Source organism: Lagenorhynchus albirostris, unplaced genomic scaffold (assembly GCF_949774975.1).
Source record: "Lagenorhynchus albirostris unplaced genomic scaffold, mLagAlb1.1 scaffold_29, whole genome shotgun sequence".
Taxonomy (NCBI): domain Eukaryota; kingdom Metazoa; phylum Chordata; class Mammalia; order Artiodactyla; family Delphinidae; genus Lagenorhynchus; species Lagenorhynchus albirostris.
Window position 1 is genome coordinate 333,390 of NW_026783366.1, and position 6,251 is coordinate 339,640.

Here is a 6,251-nt window from a genome sequence, read left to right on the forward strand (position 1 = left end):
TAGGGTTAGGGTTAGGGGACGGGGACGGTTTAGGGTCCAGGTGAGGGTCCGACAACGCTTTAGGGGGAGCGTGCGTGTGAGGGCGCGGGTTAATGTCACTGTACGGGTTAGGATTAGGGGACGGGTGAGCGTCAGGCTTCGAAGAAGGGTTAGGGTTAGGGTTCGGGCTAGGGTTAGGGTTAGGGGACGGGGACGTTTTAGGGTCCAGGTGAGGGTCCGACAACGCTTTAGGGGGAGCGTGCGTGTGAGGGCGCTGGTTAGTGTTAGCGTACGGCTTAGGATTAGGGCACGGGTGAGGGTCATGCTTCGGGGAAGGGTTAGGTTTAGGGTTCGGGCTAGTGTTAGGGTTGGGGGACGGGGACGGTTTAGGGTCCAGGTGAGGGTCCGACAACGCTTTAGGGGGAGCGTGCGTGTGAGGGCGCGGGTTAGTGTTAGCGTACGGGTTAGGATTAGGGGACGGGTGAGGGTCAGGCTTCGGGGAAGGGTTAGGGTTAGGGTTCGGGCTAGGGTTAGGGTTAGGGGACGGGGACGGTTTAGGGTCCAGGTGAGGGTCCGACAACGCTTTAGGGGGAGCGTGCGTGTGAGGGCGCGGGTTAGTGTTAGCGTACGGCTTAGGATTAGGGGACGTGTGAGGGTCATGCTTCAGGGATGGGTTAGGGTTAGGGTTCGGGCTAGGGTTAGGGTTAGGGGACGGGGACGGTTTAGGGTCCAGGTGAGGGTCCGACAACGCTTTAGGGGGATCGTGCGTGTTAGGGCGCGGGTTAGTGTGAGCCTACGGGTTAGGATTAGGGGACGGGTGAGGGTCAGGCTTCGGGGAAGGGTTAGGGTTAGGGTTCGGGCTAGGGTTAGGGTTAGGGGACAGGGACGGTTTAGCGTCCAGGTGAGGGTCCGACAACGCTTTAGGGGGAGCGTGCGTGTGAGGGCGCGGGTTAGTGTTACTGTACGGGTTAGGATTAGGGGACGGGTGAGCGTCAGGCTTCGGGGAAGTGTTAGGGTTAGGGTTCGGGCTAGGGTTAGGGTTAGGGGACGGGGACGGTTTAGGGTCCAGGTGAGGGTCCGACAACGCTTTAGGGGGAGCGTGCGTGTGAGGGCGCGGGTTAGTGTTAGCGTACGGGTTAGGATTAGGGGACGGGTGAGGGTCATGCTTCGGGGAAGGGTTAGGGTTAAGGTTCGGGCTACGGTTAGGGTTAGGGGACGGGGACGGTTTAGGGTCCAGGTGAGGGTCTGACAACGCTTTAGGGGGATCGTGCGTGTGAGGGCGCGGGTTAGTGTGAGCCTACGGGTTAGGATTAGGTGACGGGTGAGGGTCAGGCTTCGGGGAAGGGTTAGGGTTAGGGTTCGGGCTAGGGTTAGGGTTAGGGGATGGGGACGGTTTAGGGTCCAGGTGAGGGTCCGACAACGCTTTAGGGGGAGCGTGCGTGTGAGGGCGCGGGTTAGTGTTGCCGTACGGGTTAGGATTAGGGGACAGGTGAGCGTCAGGCTTCGGGGAAGTGTTAGGGTTAGGATTCGGGCTAGGGTTAGGGTTAGGGGACGGGGACGGTTTAGGGTCCAGGTGAGGGTCCGACAACGCTTTAGGGGGAGCTTGCGTGTGAGGGCGTGGGTTAGTGTGAGCCTACGGGTTAGGATTAGGGGACGGGTGAGGGTCAGGCTTCGGGGAAGGGTTAGGGTTAGGGTTCGGGCTAGGGTTAGGGTTAGGGGACGGGGACGGTTTAGGGTCCAGGTGAGGGTCCGACAACGCTTTAGGGGGAGCATGCGTGTGAGGGCCCGGGTTAGTGTTAGCGTGCGGGTTAGGATTAGGTGATGGGTGAGGGTCAGGCTTCAGGGAAGGGTTAGGGTTAGGGTTCGGGCTAGGGTTAGGGTTAGGGTACGGGGACGGCTTAGGGTCCAATTGAGGGTCCGACAACGCTTTAGGGGGAGCGTGCGTGTGAGGGCGCAGGTTAGTGTTAGCGTACGGGTTAGGATTAGGGGACGGGTGAGGGTCAGGCTTCGGGGAAGGGTTAGGGTTAGGGTTCGGGCTAGGGTTAGGGTTAGGGTACGGGGACGGTTTAGGGTCCAGGTGAGGTTCCGACAATGCTTTAGGGGGAGCGTGCGTGTGAGGGCGGAGGTTAGTGTGAGTCTACGGTTTAGGATTAGGGGACGGGTGAGGGTCAGGCTTCGGGGAAGGGTTAGGGTTAGGATTCGGGCTAGGGTTAGGGTTAGGGTACGGGGACGGTTTAGGGTCCAGGTGAGGTTCCGACAATGCTTTAGGGGGAGCGTGCGTGTGAGGGCGCAGGTTAGTGTGAGCCTACGGTTTAGGATTAGGGGACGGGTGAGGGTCAGGCTTCGGGGAAGGGTTAGGGTTAGGGTTCAGGCTAGGGTTAGGGTTAGGGTACGGGGACGGTTTAGGGTCCAGGTGAGGTTCCGACAACGCTTTAGGGGGAGCGTGCGTGTGAGGGCGCGGGTTAGTGTGAGCCTACGGGTTAGGATTAGGGGACGGGTGAGGGTCAGGCTTCGGGGAAGGGTTAGGGTTAGGGTTCGGGCTAGGGTTAGGGTTAGGGAACGGAGACGGTTTAGGGTCCAGGTGAGGGTCTGACAACGCTTTAGGGGGAGCGTGCTTGTGAGGGCGCGAGTTAGTGTGAGCGTACGGGTTAGGATTAGGGGACGGGTGAGGGTCAGGCTTCGGGGTAGTGTTATGGTTAGGGTTCGGGCTACGGTTAGGGTTAGGGGACGCGGACGGTTTAGGGTCCTGGTGAGGGTCCGACAACGCTTTAGGGGGAGCGTGCGTGTAAGGTGGTGGGTTAGTGTGTGCCTACGGGTTAGGATTAGGGGACGGGTGAGGGTCAGGCTTCGGGGAAGTGTTAGGGTTAGGGTTCGAGCTAGGGTTAGGGTTAGGGGACGGGGACGGTTTAGGATCCAGCTGAGGGTCCGACAACACTTTAGGGGGAGCGTGCATGTGAGGGCGCGGGTTAGTGTTAGCGTACGGGTTAGGATTAGGGGACGGGTGAGGGTCAGGCTTCGGGGAAGGGTTAGGGTTAGGGTTCGGGCTAGGGTTAGGGTTAGGGGACGGGGACGGTTTAGGGTCCAGGTGAGGGTCCGACAACGCTTTAGGGGGAGCGTGCGTGTGAGGGCGCGGGTTGGTGTGAGCCTACGGGTTAGGATTAGGGGACGGGTGAGGGTCAGGCTTCAGGGAAGTGTTAGGGTTAGGGTTCGGGCTAGGTTTAGGGTTAGGGGACGGGGACGGTTTAGGGTCCAGGTGAGGGTCCGACAACGCTTTAGGGGGAGCGTGCGTGTGAGGGCGCGGGTTAGTGTTAGCGTACGGGTGAGGATTAGGGGACGGGTGAGGGTCAGGCTTCGGGGAAGGTTTAGGGTTAGGGTTCGGGCTAGGGTTAGGGTTAGGGGACGGGGACGGTTTAGGGTCCAGGTGTGGGTCCGACAACGCTTTAGGGGGAGCGTGCGTGTGAGGGCGCGGGTTAGTGTTAGCGTACGGCTTAGGATTAGGGGACGGGTGAGGGTCATGCTTCGGGGAAGGGTTAGGGTTAGGGTTCGGGCTAGGGTTAGGGTTAGGGGACGGGGACGGTTTAGGGTCGAGGTGAGGGTCCAACAACGCTTTATGGGGAGCGTGCGTGTGAGGGCGCGGGTTAGTGTGAGCCTACGGGTTAGGATTAGGGGACGGGTGAGGGTCAGGCTTCGGGGAAGGGTTAGGGTTAGGGTTCGGGCTAGGGTTAGGGTTAGGGGACGGGGATGGTTTAGGGTCCAGGTGAGGGTCCGACAACGCTTTAGGGGGAGCGTGCTTGTGAGGGAGCGGGTTAGTGTTAGCGTATGGGTGAGGATTAGGGGACGGGTGAGGGTCAGGCTTCGGGGAAGGGTTAGGGTTAGGGTTCGGGCTAGGGTTACGGTTAGGGGACGGGGACGGTTTAGGGTCCAGGTGAGGGTCCGACAACGCTTTACGGGGAGCGTGCATGTGAGGGCGCGGGTTAGTGTTAGCGTACGGGTTAGGATTAGGGGACGGGTGAGGGTCAGGCTTCGGGGAAGGGTTAGGGTTAGGTTTCGGGCTAGGGTCAGGGTTAGGTGACGGGGACGGTTTAGGGTCCAGGTGAGGGTCCGACAACGCTTTAGGTGGAGCGTGCGTGTGAGGGCGCGGGTTAGTGTGAGCCTACGGGTTAGGATTAGGGGACGGGTGAGGGTCAGGCTTCGGGGAAGGGTTAGGGTTAGGGTTCGAGCTAGGGTTAGGGTTAGGGGACGGGGACGGTTTAGGATCCAGCTGAGGGTCTGACAACACTTTAGGGGGAGCGTGCATGTGAGGGCGCGGGTTAGTGTTAGCGTACGGGTTAGGATTAAGGGACGGGTGAGGGTCAGGCTTCGGGGAAGGGTTAGGGTTAGGGTTCGGGCTAGGGTTAGGGTTAGGGGACGGGGACGGTTTAGGGTCCAGGTGAGGGTCCGACAACGCTTTAGGGGGAGCGTGCGTGTGAGGGCGCGGGTTAGTGTGAGCCTACGGGTTAGGATTAGGGGACGGGTGAGGGTCAGGCTTCAGGGAAGTGTTAGGGTTAGGGTTCGGGCTAGGGTTAGGGTTAGGGGACGGGGACGGTTTAGGGTCCAGGTGAGGGTCTGACAACGCTTTAGGGTGAGCGTGCGTGTGAGGGCGCGGGTTAGTGTTGGCGTACGGGTGAGGATTAGGGGACGGGTGAGGGTCAGGCTTCGGGGAAGGGTTAGGGTTAGGGTTCGGGCTAGGGTTAGGGTTAGGGGACGGGGACGGTTTAGGGTCCAGGTGAGGGTCCGACAACGCTTTAGGGGGAGCGTGCGTGTGAGGGCGCGGGTTAGTGTTAGCGTACGGCTTAGGATTAGGGGACGGGTGAGGGTCATGCTTCGGGGAAGGGTTAGGGTTAGGGTTCGGGCTAGGGTTAGGGTTAGGGGACGGGGAAGGTTTAGGGTCCAGGTGAGGGTCCGACAACGCTTTAGGGGGAGCGTGCGTGTGAGGGCGTGGGTTAGTGTTAGCGTGCGGGTTAGGATTAGGGGACGGGTGAGGGTCAGGCTTCGGGGAAGGGTTAGGGTTAGGGTTAGGAGACGGGGACGGTTTAGGGTACAGGTGAGGGTCCGACAACGCTTTAGGGGGAGCGTGCGTGTGAGGGCGCGGGTTAGTGTGAGCCTACGGGTTAGGATTAGGGGACGGGTGAGGGTCAGGCTTCGTTGAAGGGTTAGGTTTAGGGTTCGGGCTAGGGTTAGTGTTAGGGTACGGTGACGGTTTAGGGTCCAGGTGAGGGTCCGACAACGCTTTAGGGGGAGCGTGCGTGTGAGGGCGCGGGTTAGTGTGAGCCTACGGGTTAGGATTAGGGGACGGGTGAGGGTCAGGCTTCGGGGAAGTGTTAGGGTTAGGGTTCGGGCTAGGGTTAGGGTTAGGGGACGGGGACGGTTTAGGGTACAGTGAGGGTCCAACAACGCTTTAGGGGGAGCATGCGTGTGAGGGCTCCGGTTAGTGTTAGCGTGCGGGTTAGGATTAGGGGACGGGTGAGGGTCAGGCTTCGGGGAAGGGTTAGGGTTAGGGATCGGGCTAGGGTTAGGGTTAGGGGACGGAGACGGCTTAGGGTCCAATTGAGTGTCCGAGAACGCTTTAGGGGAGCGCGCGTGTGAGGGCGCGGGTTAGTGTTAGCGTACGGGTTAGGATTAGGGGACGGGTGAGGGTCAGGCTTTGGGGAAGGATTAGGGTTAGGGTTCGGGCTAGGGTTAGAGTTAGGGAAGGGGGACGGTTTAGGGTCCAGGTGAGGTTCCGACAACGCTTTAGGGGGATCGTGCGTGTGAGGGCGCGGGTTAGTGTGAGCCTACTGGTTAGGATTAGGTGACGGGTGAGGGTCAGGCTTCGGGGAAGTGTTAGGGTTAGGGTTCGGGCTAGGGTTAGTGTTAGGGTACGGTGACGGTTTAGGGTCCAGGTGAGGGTCCGACAACGCTTTAGGGGGAGCGTGCGTGTGAGGGCGTGGGTTAGTGTGAGCCTACGGGTTAGGATTAGGGGACGGGTGAGGGTCAGGCTTCGGGGAAGTGTTAGGGTTAGGGTTCGGGCTAGGGTTAGGGTTAGGGGACGGGGACGGTTTAGGGTCCAGGTGAGGGTCTGACAACGCTTTAGGGGGAGCATGCGTGTGAGGGCCCGGGTTAGTGTTAGCGTGCGGGTTAGGATTAGGGGACGGGTGAGGGTCAGGCTTCGGGGAAGGGTTAGGTTTAGGGTTCGGGCTAGGGTTAGGTTTAGGGGATGGGGAAGGCTTAGGTTCCAACTGAGGTTCCGACAA